Genomic DNA, 22,048 nt, shown 5'->3' with positions numbered 1-22,048 from the left:
GAAAGACATTCCCTGCCCTTCCCCCATCATTGCCTACAACAAGAACATGGGAGGGGTTGACCTGTCAGACCAGCTTCTCCAGTATTACTCGACCCATCGCAGAACTGCTCTATGGTACCGTACCCTGTTTCTGCACTTTGTGGACATTGCTACAACAAATGCCTACATCCTACACTGTGAGATAAGCCACACACAACAGGTTCAGCACATGCCACACAAGAACTTCCTGGAAGAACTGGTGTCCCAGCTGTGTGGAGTGGACAAGACAGGAGTTGCAATCCAGAGGAGCACCGACCATGTTCCTGTTGCCATTGGCGTGGCTACAGATGTCAAAGAGAAAGCCACACAAGGCCGCAGGATCTGCCATCATTGCCAGCAAGTGGAGAAGAAAAGGAACCTCACACCATGGAAATGCAAGGCCTGTGATGTAGCCCTCTGTCTCATTGTTGACAGAAACTGTTTTGAGGAGTGGCACAGATAAAAACAAAACAAAAAAAAACACCTTATATTTGTTGTAAATAGTAGTATGTATAGTTTGATTTTGTGTTCATTCACCTTTTTATAGTATATTTCCACTATTTAGGAACCCTTCTTACTCAATGAATGAAAGCCCTGTAATCTAGCTGTCTGTGTAATTGTACATGAATTGTTTTGAGTTTCTAAGCAAAAAAGAAAAGAAAAAAACGCCTATTGCCACACCTGCTTTTTTGCTGTATTTAGTTTGATTTTATCTCAATTTTACCTTTTTTTATGTTGTATTTGCACTATTTGGGAACCCTCATACTCTGGGAATGCAAGGCCTTAAATATAGCTCTCTGTATAATTGTGTGCATAAACCGTTTTAAAAAGTGGCAAAGCTAGAAAGAAAAAAAAGCCTATGGCTACACTGCTTTTTTTTGTAAATATTTTTTTTTTGAATATAGCTTGATTATATCTGAATTGTTCCTGTATATGTTGTATTTTACAACTTGTGTTTACATTTTAAACCTTTTAAAATGCTTCATTGAGCATGTTTGTGTTTTTTGTGGTAAAAAAGCTATAATTTACTCGGATTTTGTGTTTTTTGTGTGATTTTTGGTCCAGTATGTTGATACAGTAAATCAAAGTGAAAAACTAATTATCTGGTCATATAGGTGATGTTGTGCTGAAAAAAATTATACCCAATATTGGTATGGTAAACATTTGTTTATGTCGAAAAATAAAAGAAATAAAAAGTACTCAAAAACAGCCAAAATATCCCAAGACTCCAAAGGGTTAAGAGATGATGTCTGGCTTTTCAAAAAGTCAGAATACGGAGGTACAGTATTTTCATGGCCTGCGTCTGGATGGAGAGTGAATTGAACTGAACCCAGAATGGTCCCCTGACCTTAGTTCATGTTTCCTGTTTGGCTATTTTTTGGGAACCGATTCCTCATGAACTGTTGTAAGTCACAGTAGGGGAGACCGGGGACAGTTGCAACACTTTTTGGATTTGGCTCTGTTACTCAGAGACAGTTTGGATTAGACAAACCAATTGTTTATACAATAAACTTACATCTGTATGTTAATAGTCTAAAACATTTAAAGATAATTACAGAATTGACATTTTTCACAATTTGCATGTGAATGTAAGGAGTCAGATGTTGCAACTGACCCCGGGCCCGGGGACAGTTGCAACATTGTTTGGGGATGGTTGCAACATGTTACAAATACAATATATTACAATATATGTCAGTGTTAGCAAAATGATTATTACCAAAAATGTAAGTTATAATAATATTACAGTGTTCTTTATTCATCAGCTTTGAATAGATGACAATTATTTGTCTAGATGAGTAGGCCCTATGTATATATATATATATATAGTTGCATTTAGCATTATGTACATATTTTTAAATGTATTAAATAAGACAAAAAAAATTACTTAATGATTCAATTATGGATTGCATAGTGTCACCTGCCCTTATTGTATCGTATATGGTTCCTTTTCTCCTGGTCTCTCTAAGGTTTCCTTTGAAGGATAACTGCACTTACTGAACTTCGTGACCCAAGAAACAGTTGCTGGATAGTAATGGACAATGCAGGACAATTAAATGCATGTGTATAGACAGTAATGACAGCCATGCATCTCATATTTCAACTTTCGTGACAGACTTCATCAATAATGGACCTAACTTTTAGCCTTCCAGTGTTCCAAAACTGAAAGAAGAGAATATGATGTGAGTAGCATATACAGTCTGATACACCAGATTTGGTCTTAGGCTTTGGTCTTATGTTATTGTCAGCAAACAGATATCCATAAGAAATGCAAAAACTGGCAGACCAGGGACCTGCTATGCAGTGGGTCTGGAACTCAGCAGGGTTCTCTGTAGCTGTCGGTAAGGATCTCTGCTCTGCTCACATCTAGATGTTGTGATGGACAGCCATGCCAGAAAACATCAGTCAAATTATCATACTTGACTAATGATAGTGCTCAAGTGATGGAAAAGGTCCCCTGGCCAGGGAGCTAAAGATGAATGTGTGAAAGACAAGTTTATGAGTATAATAAAATGTTCTTGATTGTAATAAGGGACAGAAAGAGAGAGTTTATGTTTCTGATTATCACACAATGCTTTGCCTTGATGATTGATTTGTTCTTCCTATTACAGCTTGAAATGGAGAACCAGGACTAAATAGATACAGCAGATTCTACAGTACACAACTGACTGGATAGTGTTTATAAACAACATATACCATGAGATGCTAAACCACAAACATGGCTACCCAAGCATCTACTGTAGCCAAATACCACACAGGGTCTGGATAACTTAGCTGATTCTGTCCTTTTAAATGCTTTTGTTCACACTAACTCAATAAAAAAAGTATATTTTAAAAAAGGGGTTTTCAAATTGGGTGAATGTGAGCCTCCCCTTAGAGTAGGTAAGGACAGCCGAGCCCCCCCTTCTCCAAAATCCCGCCCGCCTGCCCTAACCCACACACGCCTCTGCAGTAAATGCCATCTTTTGTGTGCTCCAGGCAATGATGAGTTTCAATAAAAAAAGTAAATATTTTTTAATATTGTATTTGAAGACATTTTATTTCCACAATTTTTTTTAAAAGTGCATTCATAAACGATTCTTTGCAACAGCAAATCATTTCCAACTTCATGCAGGCCAAATTGAGGCTACTTTTAAAATCACTGAACATCAGTAGGCCTAACCACAAGTACACAAAACATACTTAAAGGAACACTCCACCATTTTTTTTCACCATGTTTCCCCTACATTAAGATAGGTGGGCAAAAACATTTTTGTCTCAGTGCAGGCATTGTCTTAGTTTGGCAGCGCCGACGCTAGCTTAGCTTAGCATAATGAATGGAATCCTATGTTGTCAGGTAGCATGTCATGAGTAAAAGTGATAATGATTCCAATCATTATGCTAAGCTAAGCTAGCATCGGCGCTTCCAAACTAAGAAAATGCCTGCACTGAGACAAAAATGCTTTTGCCCACCTATTTTAATGTAGGGGAGACAGTGAATAAGCCCTATTTCAAAAAACGGTGGAGTGTTCCATTAACATGTGTAATCAGCGCCAAAGCTGACAACACCCGACGGCTGAAATCGGCGCAGTGTGTCTTGGCCTTAAGCGCACATTTGAAGGAGATGCACATCGTCTCGAACTAAATCTGCACAATGGACAGCTCTCTGATCAATGAACGACAACGCTGTTTGTTCACAGAACACATAATATTTAACAGTCAACTGCATTGAAGGCATGTTATCAGATTGAACAGATTCACATATTTTCATCAACTTTTTTAACAATTTCAGCCACATAAAACTTCAGATTTTGGCTGGTCCCTGGAGCGTATGATCACACCGGTGTGATTAGAACGGTCAGTGCATCACGTGATCAACTGCCAGATTCAAACGTGCTTTCGCGCGTTGGCTGGCGCTGAGCCAGAGATGGACGCACCCAGTGCTGTCATATATCACAACTTTTGAGTGTTTTTTCAACCACATAATGTTTATTTTAGATTTCAGACATTTAAATACACATAATTATTAGCAAAACAATGATTTTGAGATTGTAAAATACACACTGATGTCTAGGGAAGCGGCAATAATAATCCTTTCCATTATAATAAGACCACACGTTTTATCCGTATCAGATACACATTGTGTAAGTAGCTTTACATTTTACCCTATTCTTCTCCCAGTTCACCGGCCACTTACTTTCATGTATTTCGTGAGAAGTGGAGGAATTGACGTCTTGTAAATCCAACAAATCCGATTCTCTGAACTGTGGCACAAACTAACATGTCACCACCCATTGCGCATACAGTTCAACTAACACGATTGTTATAAAGGTGTTTAAACAACAAAACACATCCACTTGCACATATTTGACAATCGGAATATCTGTGTTTCATGCTATAGCTAATACATTTGTGGAAAATTTTAATAAAAAAGAAAAAATTACATAAAAGCAGATCATCATTCATTCAGCGCTGTGTTGTGGTTAGAGATGCGCAGATTGGCTATTATTTCATCCGCAACTCCGTCCGCCATCCATCCGCACCAACGTTTTTGTCCAATTTTCAAAACCGCACCCGCCCGCCATCCGCTGATTGGGCGATACAAGGCGTTGCTGATGACAGCCGCGAGACTAGAAACCGCCCGCCACCCGCCCGAATTTAATTAAAATATATTTTTTCGTCACGTCCTCCGCCCGATCCGCGGTTTATCAGCGGAGTCCACGGCTGTAACCGACAACCGCGCATCTCTAGTTGTGGTTGCGCTGTGTCACGTGACAAGCAATGATGCGTCACCATGGAAACATTAAAGTTACAAGTTCTAAATAACTGTCGCCTTGAACAACTCACGCTGGGGGGTCAGTACGAATATTTTAAACTTACGTGTGAAAGGGTTAAACAACAAACAAAATGTGCCATTCACGTCATTTGCGCTACAAGAGCGACAAGAGGGTTGCGCTTCAACCCTACGGCCCAAGCAATTAATGCATTCAAGACAACACAACTTTGAGTTTCAATTTAATCGTCCATATCAGTGGGAACAACTGATGTGGACGATTCTCCTGCAGGCCTCCTCCTCCTGCAGGCTCAGTCCATGGAGGGGGAAGAAAACGGATTTCTGACCCGTTGATTTCCCATTGCGTCCTCTCCAAAATACTCGCCAAACTGGTCACGCAACCCATTCAAATGCGCAGTGATTGGACAGAGTTAAGAGGCAGTCCTGTCTTCTCCGCTACATCCTCCAGGGTTGGGAACATTTCCACCGAACCTCATTCAACACGAGCACACCCCAAGTCCAGCCTTTTCCTGGACCCAGACACTTGGTTGTGTGCCAAAAAGACGTGGCACTCTAGAGATAGGTGTTGAGGGAGTTGATCCTATCGAAGATGTCGGAGAGTTAGGCCAACATAGCAAGCCAGTTCTTGTCTGCCAGATGTTTTGCCAGTGGGGAGTTTATCTCGGTGAGGAAGAGGAGGACTTCTTCACGCAAATCACACAGCCTGGTGAGGACTTTGCCCCGAGAGAGCCACCTGACCTCGGAGTGCAGGGGCAGTTGCTGGAAGAGAGCGCCCATCTCATTGCAGAGGATTGAGAACAGACGGGAGTTTAAGGCACGCGATTTAATCAAGTTCACAAATTTTGACAGCCTCATCAAGAACGGCACATAATTCTTGGGGCATCCTTTTTGTTGCTAAAGCCTGGCGATGGATATTGTAGTGCTTCCAGACATCCGCAGGGGCAACTGCCTGCACCTGTTTTACAAGACCTCTGTGAGAGCCAGTCATTGCTCTTGCCCCATCAGTGCATATCCCACAACACTGGCCCCAGTCAAGGCAATTAGCCAGGTAAAAGTTATTCAAGGCCTTGAAAACTTTGTCAGCCTTTGTGCAGGCGGGTAGAGGAACGCAAAACAAAAAACTCCACTTCCTGCACACTGACCTCTTTGATAAACCGAACATACACCATCAATGGAGCACAGTGTGCGAAGTCAGTGGACTCATCGAGCTGAATGACGTGAAATGGGCTTTCACAACACAGTCCAGGACCTGCTCTTTGACATCACAAGCCATGTCTGATATTCGTCGCTGGATGGTATTGTCAGAGATAGGGATCGCATCAAGTTTAGCAGTAGCTGCTTCTCCCAGCATCACTAAACACATATCTCTAGCTGCAGGGAGTAGCAATGTTTTGCCGATGCTTTGGGGTTTGCCTGCCTTCGCTATACGTAGCGCAACACGATGATATGCTTCTGTCGCCTTCATGTTAATAGAGCCAAACGGCTGTATTATGCCTTTTTGTGACTGCAAATCATCACGCTTCCTCTCAAAAACTCAACTAGCTTGTTCACTAAATTTGTGTGCTTAGTTTCAATGTGATGCATGGTTTTAGCATGGTCTGGTGCTATCATTTGCTAGCACCTCCTTGCAGATCTGACAGTGCGGCAGAGGTGCAGCCTCGGACCCCGACCAGGTGAAACCTAACTTTAAGTACTCAGGATATTTCCTACGTTTTTTCCTGGGTCCTGTCTTCTCCCTTAATGCTAACTTTTGCTGATTTGGGACAAGGAAACAATGCATTTTAAAGCTTATACACTCATGCACTATTACCGCCATAATAGAACTGCATTCAGTGTTATTTTTTCTTTGCGTGTCACCCCTCCCCTGTGGCTCTTTGGCGCCCCCCAGGGGAGGCGTGCCTCACCTATTGAAAAGCACTGTTTTAAATAATGTTGGTTTAATGGCTGGTACTATCAAGAGTTTTGCCAATACAAATACCTTTGCAAAAATTGATTTTTCTTTTTCCAAATCTTTAATATAAAACAATCAATTTTAGCCAATTCAACTGTGTGTGTGTGTGTGTGTGTGTGTGTATATATATATATACATATATTTAACATTTAATAGGAATTCTGCAAATTATCAGATGACAATAACAGTATATGGTTGATTTTATAACAACATTAAATTAAACATAACATCCCATGAACATTATAATAAATAGCTCATTTAGTGTTGCTTTAATTTATGAGAATTAATATTAACTTTGATATTAAATTAGACCATAATGTGTTAAGAGTAATATATAGGAGGATGTAGAAGCAAACACGGCAATCATGGCAGGTGTGAATCATCCTCTTACCAGATGAAACGGCTGGTCGAAAAAACAGAGAACCCAAGAGCAGAGGTGGGCACAAATACATCAAAAACTATTTTGTTACAAATTACAAATACCGGCTCATGAAATTTAACAAAATAAAATACAAAATACTGATGTGAAAAATGTATTTAAAAAAATACAAGAAAATTAGTATTTTGAAAATACAAAAATACTCCCACAATAATCTTAAGTCTTTTTTTTATTACTGAAAGGTCAATAACACAAATAGTAGCAATAACACAAATATGAGAAATGTGTAAATTCAAAATGGCGAAGTAGCAAAATAAAAAAGTATGGGCATTTCACTAAATCTCTACAGGGCCTGAAATTGCTCCCTCTGACGTAAATGGCATGTGTAGCTAAGTTCACATCAATGGTGTGGTAGGCTGCCCTTAATAGCAAAACGTGTTTGATGTAGCCATATTATCACCGTTACTCTACTCGTGCCTTAAAGGACAAGTTCGGTATTTTACACTTAAAGCCCTGTTTTAAGATCGTTTCTGATGAAATAGAACGGTTAAGATTAAAATTTGGACAAATGCTGCTGTCCCGAGAATTTTCCACCTCTACAATGGTGTGAATACTCAGTGAAACTCACCGAGTGGTCGGGGGTGTTCACTGATATGCTCACACAAAAATCGCTGCAAAAGATGGTTTCTAACAGGTCTTTTACCATTCGTTGTAAAATTGTGGACCTATTTTTCCAAACGCCTCACAACCGGACATTCTTCCGTTGAGAGCTTGAATAATAGATACTCCAGCCCAGTTGGTGGCGATAATGCACCTTTGCCAATGTTTGGATAGCGTAGCCTACGATACCGCGACTGGAAGACTACAGAAAGAATACAAACAACCCCATTTCCGTTTCCGTCGGTGGAGTAATAACGTGCTCACAGAACATCCAATACAAGTCAATGGAGTTGGACAAAAACTACGATAAAACCTGTTGGAAAGCATATTTTGCAGCGATTTTTGTGTAAAAATAACATACTGAGAATTTGTCACAAAATCTAAATTCAATTTTAATCATAATATATGTGATTAATCATATTAATCATAATATGTGTGGGTTTGTTTTACACACGAGACTCTAACTGCCCTGACCGCGTATGCCTTTTCCATAGTAGAATTGCGCTGCATGCGCAAACAATAGGATTGATGATTATTTTATACAAAATCAATATCAATATTTCTCATATGTAATACGTTTAAAAACGTGTAAAAACTGCAGATGGATGTTATATTGTGAACGCTTGCTTAGCATGGAGGTTTCAGTGGAGTTACGACAGCGTGCTGTTTCATAATAGGTAGGTCTAATGATGTCCTTTTATGAATGACAAAACAGTGCATTGATCTCATAAGGCACATTATTTTCTCTATAATGCCGTTCAGTGTGCAATATGTGTGTGTGTAGACTATATTTTTCACAAAACACTTTACCTTAATGCCGTTTTTAAAAGTTCAAAACTCATTCACTTCTTGGATTGAGCCCGGTCCACAGGGTGTCACGTGATTTTCGTGCATCTAACCTGGATAATGCCATTGCCAACATCAGACCGAAAATATGGCAAAATCATTTACTATGGTGATTTTTCTTAAGTATTTAAGTATTTAAAATACTCTAAATACACTCCCTCAAAATATTTTGTTACAAACTAATTTTTATTTTTTCCACACCTGCAAAATACAAATTACAAAATACAATAAAGTAATTAAATAAGTATTTAAAATACATTTAATTGAAATACTGCCCATGTCTGCCCAAGAGCAGATCAGTTCCAACAGTGTTTATTGGACAAAAAGCAAAGTAAAAGGAAACAATATTAAAATCAGGCAGCCGAGACACCGAGCATAGGGGGAAGAGATAATTCTGTAGTCCAAGGACAGACAAGGGCCAGCAACGGGTAGGCAGTCCAACAAGGCAACAATGCAAGAGGGCAAGACAGGAGAGTGGTCAAGAGGCAGGCAGGCTCAGAACCAGCAAACACAGTCCAAGGAACAGGGCAGAGAATAATTCAGGTACAGGCAAAGATCAAATAACGGAGGCAAATCCTAAAATGGTTGAGGAAAATTAAGCTACAGGGCTAGGAGGAAAAAAAACAAGATCAAAGAACTTGACAAAACTAAATATAGCAATATTTGAATGGCTTGAGAATGACAGAAAAAACAGTCAAAAGACTCTGGCAGAGAAGGCAGATAAAGAAGGGATCTAAATAGTGTGAGAAATCAAACAAGAGGGGAATCACCAGTAGCTGTGTCCCAATGTGAAGGCTGCGTCCTTCGAAGGCCGTATTTGAAGGCTGATTGGCCGCATTTGAAGGCCGATTGCGTCACAGTGGCGCGATGAAGGATGTCCCAATTCAATGGCTGCATCTTGGAAGGCCGCATTTGAAGGCCGATTGCGTCACCGTGGCGCGATGAAGGCTGTCCCAATTCAATTTTGCATCCTTCGAAGGCTGTATTCAAAGGTCGGTTGCGTCATCGCGGCGCGACGAAGGCTACCCTGATTCAAAAGCGACACCAAATGCACCCTTCGTTTCCACGTGAAAGGAAGGATACATAAATGGATCCTTCGTGGCTTATCCTACCCGATCCCACCCCATAAGTCATTGTGCGGTGGTGACGACAGCATTTTTATTTAAAAAAATGACGGATGATTGTTCTTGTCGCCTAGCAACTGTGACAGCTACCGATGAGGAGCGGGAGTAACATTTGAACTGCACTTTTTTATATTCAACTGGGTTTTATAGGCCCTGTCCCAAATGGCGCACTTCATGCAGACTTTCGGTCTCCTGGACTTAAATTGCGCATGCTTGCCGAGTCTACGAGTCCGTAGGCCGTCCCATTTAGCATTTTAACGCTATGAAGTGTGCTCAGCAGCGCCCCCTTTGTACCCTTGAAGCGGTCTTCCGCGAAGCCCGCATAGATGCAGGCTCCACGCACTTTAACTACCCAGGAATCCTTGCGAAATGCCAATCAGAAAACGGATGGGAGGAGATTTCGCTCACGGACTGTTAGCATGGCTTTATGATATAGGCGTACATTTTACCAGTTGTTACTTACAGTTTATACAAACTTTGAAGTGTGCCATTTGGGACAGGGCCTGTGTATCCTTGCTCATAACTCCTCCGAAAGCCTCCTCACTCCTCGATCCTCGACTCCTCGCGGTGCAATTAGAGAATTGAGATGTCCTTCAAGATGGCTGTGCTTGATTGGTTTCCGGGTCATAGGATGGAGGACAGAGGAGCGAGGAGCTAAGGAGGGATATTGAGAAGCACCCACTTTAAACTGTTCAAGTATTGGGTGTTAACTTACGTAAATAGTGTAATGAAAAGAAAAGAAAACATACATAGGCATATGGTTCAAATGTTCGCTTATATCTTACCTTGATGCGATTTTGTAGTCTAGTGTATTCTTTTTATTATGTAAATGACAATGTATGATAATATAAATGATGAATATGATAAATATATATTTCAACCCCGTATTATGGAGGGAAAAAACCCTCCATCTGTGAAAAAAAATAATAATAATTCCGGCGACGGTTATGCAATCCGTCCCTTCAGTTTATAAACTGTAGCCTACTCACAATATTTTTATGTGTAAACATAAATGTATAAAAATACACAATTTTATTTGTGTATACTCACAATAACAAGAAAACTTTGTGCTTTTGTAAAATAAAATAAGCAGGCGCACTTTCATGATCTCCGTGAACTGGAGCGCGCCTCAAAAATAAACTGAAACAAAATATTGTAACGCAGTGCGGTTGAAGTAAAGATGAGGCAGGATGCAACTTCAGCACACGCTTTAGTTAACAAACTACAAACTTTACAACAAGCAAGACTGGATACAGGGCTCGGGAACAGGAACAACCAACATCACGTTAAACAATAGACAAGAACTCACAAAGACAAGACTGAAACACAGGGCTTAAATAATCAGGGACAAACAAGCTAAACAAGGGGGCGTGGAAAATCAGAAAAACCTGGGATAACTAATAGACAAGACAGGGAACCATAGAACAAGACAGGGCACAAAACCACATCGTAACATAGCCCCCTCAGGTGAAGATAGCATCGACAAGGTCCATGTCAGCGCTGCCTCCATAGCCCTCTCAGGGTACCTACTGCCCCCCCCCCCCCCCCAAAAAATACTTGGGGAAATCCACGGGAGGCTGTAACTGGGTTCAAGAGTGACCTCCCAGAGCTTGAAGGACACAGGTAAGACGAGGCGCAGAGGCGGGGCCGGCAGGGCGAGGCGCAGAGGCAGGGCCGGCAGGGCGAGGAGTCTGTTTACGCTCACCGGAGCCTGGCGAGCCGAACGAGTCCTCCTTCTCCTCTTCCTGCGACGGCGAGTCACTGGGCTAGATACCCTCACTTGGCTAGATTCACTCACTTGGTTTGATTCAGCACTGGACGCACTTGTCTCACTTGACTCGGCACTTGACTCACTTGACTCGGCACTTGACTCACTTGACTCGGCACTTGACTCACTTGACTCGGCACTTGACTCGGCACTTAACTCGGCACTTGACTCACTTGACTCGTGAAGCGCGGGCTTGTGGAGCGCAGTCTCGGCAGGGCTGGAGTGAAACGCGGGTTCGGCTGAACAGACGTGAAGCGCGGGCTTGTGGAGCGCAAGGTTATAATCGTTAACGAAAACGAACGAAAAAACGAAAACTAGGTGGGAAAAAACATTGTCGTTAACTGAAATAAAAATATAAACGAGGCATTACAAAAAACGATAACTAACTAAAACTATAATGTGTGTTTGGCAAAACTAACTAAAATAAAATAAAATTATAGAGTAAATGTCCTTAGTTTTCGTCTTTGTAAATGTCTTGGTCCGCCGCACAGGCCGCCACATATTGCGTTTCGTTATTCATTTTTAAAAAACGCAGCGTATTCGTTCAGCTGCATTTCCTTTCCCTGCTCTCTCTCTCACATACACGCGCACGCGCGCACGCACACACACACACACACACAGACCCTCCTCCGTGCACACCGCGTCTCCATGAAAACGAGTGTTCGTTGAAAGCAAGTTCGCGAAAGGTTGGTAGGCTATCTCGTGAACACCTTTACACAATCACACATTAAAAAGTAGTATAACAAATATTTTAAATTCTGAATACAGAATAATTTTTTTCAGTGTGTTAATGTCGACCCGAGAAGCGATTGCGGCTTCTTTAGAAAGTTTGAGGTAAAATGCAGTTGGGTTGTCGATGTCAAAACACGATATAAGCTGTGATTCAAATATTAGCTAAAGTTAAATAATGTTATGTCATTTTTTTACTCTAACACTGAATGTTTGCTGCTTCAATCCAGATGAGTATTGTATAGGGTAAATTTAGTAGGGGTGTGAAAATTTTACCGCTGTGGGATTTGTATAGGTTGTGCATTTTGTATAGAGGATGTGTAACGTAGATTTTTTGTACGGCGTGTGGATTTTGTAGAGGTAAAGAGATTGAGCTCCTAGCAATGTCTTGTGTGGCTCATAAATGTGTTGATACATGCCGTTCATGTGTGTCTTCTTTAGTCTGTTGGCTATTTAGGTTTTTTCCTGGCACACGTCACTTACACATTTTGCACTTACTGCGGAGTGTTGTGTAGACTATTTACATATTTGTGCTCATATGTGACCCTGGATCACAAAACCAGTCTTAAGTAGCACGGGTATATTTGTGGGAATAGCCAACAATAAATTGTATGGGTCAAAATTATCAATTTTTCTTTTATGCCAAAAATCATTAGGATATTAAGTAAAGATCATGTTCCATGAAGATATTTTGTAAATTTCCTACCGTAAATGTATAAAACATTTATTTTTGTGAGTGAATGCAGCACAATCGCAAACATAAATGGACAACTTTAAAGAGTAACTAAACTCTAAAACAACTACTTTTAGTTACTTATCTGCAAGAATGGAGCTTCATAAATGCTGTTCATTGATTGGAGTACATTTTTTGACATTTGGGTATAAAGTGTTTTAATTTTCAAATATATGGTGTAAAAACGTCTGAGTGCTGCCCTCTTCAGGTTAAACGGAAAGCTCCTGCAGTAGGGGAACTCTGACGTAGAATACTCTCTGACGTAGAATACTCTCTGACGTAGAATACTCTCTGACGTCACTCGGTCACGCCCTTGGTGCGAGCTCACCACGCTCTTGGCAGCCCCTGGTATAAAAGCATCTGTTTCCGTCAAAACTACTGTAGCGAGTCAGGAGTTGGAATTAGGAGTATTGAAAACGGATATATATATATATTAGCATATAATTAGCATAGCATTTATATAGTTATTTAGATTATTTCATGTAGCCTAGGTAGTTAATCTCGGCTATCGCTCCAGTGTGCAACCTGCATTTTACGTGGGATTGCTTCTCCAACGCAATGGAGGTGGAAATGGGCTTCTCCACACAGCTCGCGCTGCCAAACGCTGCTCTTCCTGCATGAACTCCACCACCGCAGCGGCGTCATGATGTGAGTGAGCATATATTTTTAATCACAATTTATGTTCCTTCTTATTAGGCTAAAGTTAATTAATCCTCTGGTGTCGACAAACGCGCCGGCGCGATTTGCTGATTATTTTTTTCACATAGCAGCAAAATATAATGAACGTAATAGTAATAATAATCCTGGAAAAAATTACCTCAAAATGACTGAATATAAGAATAATCGGATGCCGATCGTGATGCGGGAGTTAAGACCGCAGTTTGAGCTGGTGTCCATAGACAATTCACCCTCCTCCACTTCAGGTGAAGGTGGGGGAGAAAAGTTCTCGACTTCAAATGACCGCTCTGTTGCAAAGCTACTTGCGTCACTCCATTTTAGCTAGTTTGACAGCAGCTGTCACTGCGGGTCTCAGGTGCACGCCCCCCCGCTCAGCCCCGCCCTCGGTTCGTCGCCTCTATCTCCGCTGGGCTCTGCCCACTTTTCCAGCATTTTTCAAATATTGCCAGTGGGTGGAGTCAGGCTTTGACCAGGGGTTTAGTTACCCTTTAAAGGCGATTTTCTCAATGTTTCGATTTTTTGCACCCTCAGATTCCAGATTTTCAAATAGTTGCAACTCAGCCAAACATTGTCCTATCCTAACAAACCATATGGAACCAATGGAAAGCTTATTTATTCAGATTTCATGTGATGTATAAATCTCAATTTTAAAAAAAATGACCCATATGACTTGTTTTATCATCCAGGGTCACATATGTACATTTTATGTAGCTACTGGTGTTATTGTTGAATACATATTTCTAAAATTGTATGATGTTTTTGTTGAGTTATTATTACACAATACTTTTTTCTTGAATCTTGCCCCTGACAAATAACCAAAATTACAAAAAAAGACTAAAACTAACACTAAAACTAATAAAAACTAAACTAAAACTAAGCATTTTCAAAAAATAAAAAATAAACTAAACTAGCAAACCCACTTTAAAAACTAATTAAAACTAAACTGAATTTGAAAACAAAAAGTCAAAACGAAATAAAAATAAAAACTAATGAAAAATGCAAAACTATAATAACCTTGGTGGAGCGTGGTCTCGGCAGAGCTGAAGTGAAACGCGGGTTCGGCTGAGCAGACGTGAAGCACGGGCTTGTGGAGCGTGGTCTCGGCAGAGCTGAAGTGAAGCGCGGGCGCGGGCGAGACTGGGCTGACGTGAAGCGCAGGCTCTCGCAGCTTGTCCTCCACGCCCACGGTAAACGAAGAGCCGCTCCACAACAGGGCCAAGTCGATATACCACTCTAAAGACCCGTGCGGATCAGGTTCGGGCATCTGAGACCCGAGAGGTTCCGATAATCCCCTGCGGAAGAAGATCTTCAAGCACTGTGTGCTCATTTGCGCGAGATGCGCCAGCTCGAGGAATTCTGTGACATAATCCTCGGTGGCGCGATTCTCCTGGCGAAGACGGAGAATCTGGACGTCGACTGGACTCCAGAAAGGCATGGCTGCTGGATCACGATCTGGTGAGTTCTTCTGTAACGCGGTGCGGTTGAAGTAAAGATGAGGCAGGATCCAACTGCAGCACACGCTTTAATTAACAAACTACAAACTTTACAACAAGCAAGACTGGATACAGGGCTCGGGAACAGGAACAACCAACATCACGTTAAACAATAGACAAGAACTCACAAAGACAAGACTGAAACACAGGGCTTAAATAATCAGGGACAAACGAGCTAAACAAGGGGGACTGGGAAATCAGAAACACCTGGGATAACTAATAGACAAGGCAGGGAACCATAGAACAAGACAGGGCACAAAACATCGTAACAAATATGGCCAACCTATACAAAGCTTGAAATGTCCACTTTTAAACGAACAAATTCGAATATAATTTCCAGGTTCTAATTTGGCCATAAAAAAACAGTAAAATCCAATTTTTTTTCCATATTAATTTGTGAATATTTCAAATATTTAATAAAGGGAAAAAAATAAACAAAAATCTGAAAATACATAAATATAATTATTTTTTTGCGCAGTATTTGGTGTGTAAAGTTGAAATTCAAATTTTGGTGCTCACCTTTGCATTTTAAAAATAGCCTAACAACCGTTCATTTTTCGTTTTTCAATTACGGGTTAAAAAAGAAAACGAGTGGACGAAAAAGGCTTCACAATTCAATTTTCAAACCATACAATGCAAATGCAAAAATGAAAAATTGAAACCAGACATTCAGTTTTCTCGTTTTTCCAGTAACATTATCAATGGATAGGCCTATTTGCCCCTTTTTTCAGTTTTACTTGTGCTAAATTGTGATTTCAGACACAAACATTTGAATAAATAAAATCTAACCGATTTTCTATTTTTCGTCTTGTAATTTGCGCCGGGGGCGGTACTATTAGCACAGGGGTGTGCCCGTGGACTAACTTTATCATTTCACTGATGCAACTGCTTTATGTACACTGCATGCAGGTTGAGGAGAAGTTTAAAAGACGAACACAGGGCAACATTTTTCACCCAAAGCGACCGTTTTTATTGTTAATAACTGAACGGTTAACCCTTGCTGAGAAAAAAAAGGTATATATATATAAGGTATTATATGAATGGTAGATCATACCATTTTCCATTAAAAACGTGTTGGCAGTATTTTACTGTAATAAAAACAACCTGGTGGCAAGGTCTAACAGTGTGTATTAAATGTAGAATTCGGGAGCAGCTGGCTTATTTCTCCCACTGCCCCGCTGGTTTGTAGGGTAGACTGTGTACAGTTGAGAGACGTGTACAGTTGAGACACCTTAAATAACTTGTGTGCGCAGCAAGCACAAGTTGTGATATTTGCTGTGCACATGCGTATTAGTGTCCCCTTTGATCGTGGGAAATTTGAAAAATGGACACATCTCCGAAGCGAAGATATCAGCAAGTCTTTTTTCTAACGTAAGACATTGCACATTCCACAATGCACATTCCACAATGATTATTATCCTTATGTGACTGTTAAACGGAACGGGTATCATCACACGTTATTCTGTGCCCTAAAAACTGGCATATTTCATGATATTGTGTCATGCACGGTCATTGCAAAATCTAAAGAAATGTGCGTGGTGGCCAGTGAGGGACAGGGTTGAGACACATCAACTGTGGATACCCCGCGATAGAGTTCTATTACGAAACACGCTTTTTTTTCATTTAATTAGGCTACTATTGCTATTTATTATATTTTTCTTTTAATTTTGGGCTAGTAGTCATATTGAAGGTTCCATGTTAGGTCTACTCAAAAATAATGAAATTTAATATAAAATAAAATTAATTTTATATTATTATACAGGATTACACACAAATGATCATCACAGATCCCGAGCATAACACCCTCTTTACCGGAGTCAAGCGGCGCGTCAAAAGCAAATAGCCTATTATCTTCCCCGCCGTAGCAGTTTCACATCATGTAAAACTAACATGTTTGCAATGTTAACACATTTTGCCCATGACGTCTGTTTTCTTAACTGAAGATATATGACGTATAATCTTCCTTATTGACTATGCTGGCTACATGAAAATTCATAATTCGTGATAGTGTCTACTGGACGCGGCGCAGCGCGACACGATGATTCGGAAGACACATCATTTGCACATTTGCACTTCCGGTAGCCAACGGTCGCGACCGCGCGTATCGCCGGAAGTCGCCCGCTCACCATTGAAAATGAATGGTATCATGTCGCTTGGTCGCATGTAGTGTGAACGCAGCTTAAAGCCACGTTCACACTACAAGCGACTTTGTCGCTGCATGTCGCCAGTAGCTGGCGATGAGGCTGCTAGTGGGCGTTCCCACTACTGGTTGCCTTTCTGAATGACATCCAATGATGTGGAGAAGGATCATGCGCGCTCCACTATTGGTTGTCGCTCCCGAAAGTTGCTCTTCATTTGCATAAAGTTAAACAGATCTCAACTTTGTCTCGTCGCCAGACACGCCCCACCGGTCGCCAACGGTCGCTGTCGCGCGTGTCGCCGGAAATCGCCCGCTCCCCATTGAAATTAATGGTATCGTGTCGCTTTGTCGCTTGTAGTGTGAACGGGGCTTAATGCGTTGTTCCCATAACATAAGCGCTGTTTCTCTGGCATTTTCAAAGGCTCATAAGAATGCGTCTTGGCTTGATACATAGTCTAATGGTCTAACTCTAATGAAATCCAAATTCTAAACATATTTTACTGAAGCAATAGTATGGGCCTTATAGCCTTACATTTCCTATTTGAGCCAAAGCAGATGAGTGAGCAGAATTATTTCAGGGCAAGACCACTTCAAAATCCACAAATGCGGGAGGGGATTTGCAAATGCACAGGAACCGATTCACAAATGCGTGAGGGGATCTACAAATGCACATGAACCGATTCACAAATCCACAAAAACGGTTTACAAATAAATGCCAGGCAGAGTTGTGTTTGTGGTATAAACAACATTTGTAAATATATTTTTTATTTGCAAATATCATTCTATTTATTTGTGAGTTGTATAATTCTTTGTGAATCTCTTTACATTTATTTGTGGATCATAATCTATTTATTTGGAATAATGCAACAATTCTACCCCCATACTATTGTAATAAACCTCATGAACAGCCCTACGGTGATCAAAAACTCTCAACAGCCAGTCAGTTGAATCAGAAAGGGTTTACACTTGATCACGGATACCAGTAGAGAGACGAATGAGAGAACAGACACACAAAAAGACCCGCAAGGCACAAGTCATCTACACACAGTAAGTTTCGTGCTTAACACGTCACACGGTGCTTTAAACTCAACGGGACACCCCAATCCATAGGCACACGGTGAACACAAGTAGGGCGGAACTCTCCGGTCTCAATTCCCCGACCTCCTTCCCTGGCCCGCTATTCGTTACACACTCACAACAGTTCATTCATACAGGAATAAATTAAAAGCACTTCCCTCCCTCAGGGTGAAGAAGACCCATCCATATAGGGTAGTTAGTGCAGGCAACCTCCGTATTCACAGCCGCCACCAAACTGCACGCCGGGCGGTGTTTACAGCTCAAGTTCCTTCGAGTCCGTTTGATGTTCGCGGCATAGCAGGCTACTTTGCTGAGTCTCAGTGGAATGTGGGTGACAGTCAAGTAATCTTCCGAGGTAATGGGTGACACTCTAATAATTTTCCCCTCTCTAACTATCCTCTCTCGCCCCCAAGGCAGCTAACTACCTAACTATCTTCATCTCCGGAGGACCTATTGTCCCCGAGAGACAGCCAAGACGTTTTCCACAGGTCACCACCCCAGAGAGTCTCTCGCTTGCCCCACACCTCTCTTTTAAAGTCCCCTTTGTTTCCGTCCACAGGTGAATGCCATCACAGCAGTCACGTGATCGCCCAATGACGACACACTACAATATAGTAGGTCTAAACTCTTCAGATGCAGATGTTTTCACTCCAGGACATCATTGTTCATTTCCACGGCAACATTGAACTTAAGTGCTTCTCACAGCTTCTCGTAGGCTACCCTTAAATTTAGCAGTTATTTACTCGGTTCATTACAATAGAAGCCGTTAGCCGAGAATTTGATATGCATGTAGGCCTGTATGTAGGCTATATGCATATCATGATATGCTGCATGTCAAGAGTAGGCCTAGCAGATTCATAATTTGTTTCGGTTAATTATCAAATGGCGAGTTCTTAAATCATTCGGGGGCATCGAGGCATGCATCAATATAATAAAGTAATAAGGAATAATAGGCTAGCCTAGATAAATACAAACCAGCTGGGCAGCGGGCGAAATAAGTAGCCAGGCCACTGTTTCACCCGCTGCTCCCGATGGCCAGACCTGAATTTTATAGCACACACTGTTAGACCTACCAGTTTTTTTTGTTTTGTTTTTTACAATAAAATACTGGCAACACTGTTTTAATGGAAAATGGTATGATATTGTCAGAATTTGGCCCCTTTTTACAGCAAGGGTCAACAGTGCAGTTATTAACAATAAAAACTGTCACTTTGGGTGAAAAATGTTTTCCTGTGTTCGTCTTTTAAACTTCTCCTCAACGTGCATAAAGTGTACATAAAGCAGTTGCATCAATTAAATGATAGTACCCCCGTGCTAATGGTACCGCCCACTGAGCAAATTACAAGACGAAAAATAGAAAATCGATTTAATTTATTCAAATGTTTGTTTCTGAAATCACAATTTAGCCCAAGTAAAACTGTGAAAAGGGAGAAAAAGGCAACTATCCATTGATAATGTAAATGGGAAAACAAGAAAAATGAATGTCTGGTTTCAATTTTTCATTTTTGCATTTGCATTGTATGGTCTGAAAATTGAATTGTGAAGCGTTACACGGACCGCAAAAGTACACGAACCTTATATTATTAAATATTTAGAATAATGTAGGCTATTTGTAGAAAAAGTTAGTCTTGGGTCCGTGTACTTTTGCGTCCATTCATTTTTGCACAAATAAAAGTAGTTGCGAATGATTATTTTCTGTATGACCAGAAATGATAGAGTAGCCTATTTTAAGTTGTTTCCGATGTTGATAGAAAAATGCAAGTGTCCGCGCCTGCACGCCCCCACACTCCACACAAACACTTGGATATGCGTCAAAATCTTTATTTATGATAATCTTAGCCCTGTATTATTATTGTCTAACCTGTATTATGACTGATATTTGACGAATTGCTTTGTTCCTTTTTTGATAAAAGCTTTTAAATATGTAGCCTACATGTACTAATAATAATGATAATTATTATTATTTGTGTTTATAATTATAACTATAAATGAGTTCACTGAAGACAGTAGTAATCATAAAATAATGTATGAATGTTTTATTTTTATATAATAAAACCTAACCTTGTGTTTGTGTTATATTTCTTTTTATAGCCTATTTGAAGTCTTTTTTTGCTTATTCTACTGAGCTTTTTCCTCCCAAAGATGGAGTTTTAGAAAATTTAAGAAATTATCCATTTAAAAAAAATGAAGTTTAAATACAATGCAAAGCATCCCTTTTAAACAGATGGCCTGTTTGAATCATCGTGGGCACGATTTGTTAAACCAAGGAAACAGTTTAAGAATTTGTGAGTACAGTTTATAAACTGAGGGGACGGATTGCTCTACCGTTGCCACAGATTGTTATTTTCCCCCACAGGAGACTTTCCGGGCTCCGTACTACGGGAATTTGGCCCTGTCACAAATGGCACACTCCGGACTTGTGCACTTCCTCAGAGTCCACACTTCGGTGACGTCATGTAGTGCAGACCTATAGGGCCCTTAGCGCGACTCCGCGAGGGCGCATTGAGAGGTATTTTTGGGGCAGACTCGATCGTCACGCCGGAAACAGGAAGAAGGTCTCAGCTCAGACGTCGAAGCTGAATAAACTTAAAGGTCATCTCATCAGACCCTTTATCAGAAAAATATCACAAATATCATAAAAAAAAAAAAATACAGTCTTTAGCATCGAGAACAGGATTTATTTTAGTTTCCCAAATCTTATGTCCATGTGAACTACACAGCCTGCTTTTACAGTTCTATAATTGTATATGCCACCTGGGCATTAGAATAGATGTCATGGTTATGTAAATGATCAATACAGTTGTACATAATAATACATAAAGTTCAATTTTAACACAAAATTAAAATTTAATGAGTTTAAGAAAAATGTCTAGGTTTCAATATTCATACTACGTTTATATGACTCAGTAAAGCCATGACATTCGGTGCTATTTATATAATGAATCATAATGCGATCGTATTATTTAACGAATCATAATGCGATCGTATTATTTAACACGCTATTATTATGTTTGAGATATCAACTACTGGTCGATAATGTTTGTATAAACTGTAGGTAACAACTGGTAAAATGTACGCCTATATCATAAAGCCATAACAGTCCGTGAGCGAAATCTCCTCCCATCCGTTTTCTGATTGGCATTTCGCAAGGATTCCTGCGTAGTTAAAGTGCGCGGAGCCTGAATCTATGCGGGCTTTGCGGAAGATCGCTTCAAGGGTACAAAGGGGGCGCTGCTGAGCACACTTCAGAGCGTTAAAATGCTAGATGGGACGGCCTACGGACTCGTAGACTCGGCGAGCACGCGCAATTTAAGTCCACGAGACCGAAAGTCCGCATGAAGTGCGCCATTTGGGACAGGGCCTCAGGTCTATCCCATGCGGAAGTGTTTTATTGACTAAATGTGACGCACGTATAAATTCTCCTCCCCCTTCACATCGGTCACAATAATTTGAATTTGTACTTTACCCTTGCTGTTTATATAAACCACACATCTCACATATTTCAACAGGGTATCTTGCATTATTATTATTCATTATGAATTTCTTAAACAAACTTCAACAACATAAGGGCAGATCGTTTGAGCGCTGCTGATGACGCTGTGAAGTGACGCTCGAGTGATCAAGTATGCCAATGTATAAAAAAAGCTTTCATTTGATTCCTCCGTCCTCATTTTCTTTCCT

At 40.6% G+C, this 22,048-nt stretch overlaps 1 long non-coding RNA gene across 2 annotated transcripts in view; it reads left to right on the top strand.

Annotated features, from left to right (window-relative positions):
- The window catches only part of LOC143707274 (uncharacterized), an 80,344-nt gene that overhangs the window by 10,838 nt on the left and 47,458 nt on the right, over positions 1–22,048 (top strand). The window lies entirely within an intron of this gene.

This window comes from Siphateles boraxobius, unplaced genomic scaffold, assembly GCF_051911475.1.
Source record: "Siphateles boraxobius isolate OS27281-9 unplaced genomic scaffold, OSU_SipBor_1 41, whole genome shotgun sequence".
Lineage (NCBI taxonomy): Eukaryota > Metazoa > Chordata > Actinopteri > Cypriniformes > Leuciscidae > Siphateles > Siphateles boraxobius.
The sequence above is the reverse complement of the archived record's forward strand: the minus strand, read 5'-3'. Positions and strand labels throughout refer to the sequence as shown.